Consider the following 623-nt stretch of genomic DNA (forward strand, 5'->3'; position numbering starts at 1 on the left):
GGAATAAATGGCAGTGATTTTCAATGTTGTCTTTTTAAAAGTAAAATTTTACTTTATTTTATTTTGCTTTTGGTATAAAATTTTATTAACATAGTTTATATCATCTAAATTTCTCACTTTATGCCTCTTTTCCTCACAGAGAGCTGTCTCTTATTATAATTTTTTTTCTTAAAAAAGTAAGGAAATAATTCAGGAAAACTAACCAAAATATTTAATGTTTTGTTGGTATATGTAGGGTTTCATCCCTCTGGACCTCTGTCTGTGCTCAGAAGCAGGGACAATATTGTCTTATATCTCTTCTCAGGGGATCAAACTTGGCCATTATAAATTTGTAAGCATTCAATTGTGATTTTTGTTGTTATTTTTATCATTGTAGTCATTGTGCATGCTGTTTCTTTGGTTCTGCTGACCTCGGTTTGCATCACTTCTAGTAGGTCTTCCCTTGCCTCTCTGTATCCATTATAATAAATTTCCATTATTTTCATGTATCAAGGAATTCCTTCCTTCCTTCCTTCCTTCCTTCCTTCCTTCCTTCCTTCCTTTCTTTTTCTTTCTTTCTTTCTTTCTTTCTTTCTTTCTTTCTTTCTTTCTTTCTTTCTTTCTTTCTTTCTTTCTTTCTTTCT

Source organism: Vombatus ursinus, unplaced genomic scaffold, assembly GCF_900497805.2.
Source record: "Vombatus ursinus unplaced genomic scaffold, bare-nosed wombat genome assembly UNPS02014799.1, whole genome shotgun sequence".
NCBI classification, from domain to species: domain Eukaryota; kingdom Metazoa; phylum Chordata; class Mammalia; order Diprotodontia; family Vombatidae; genus Vombatus; species Vombatus ursinus.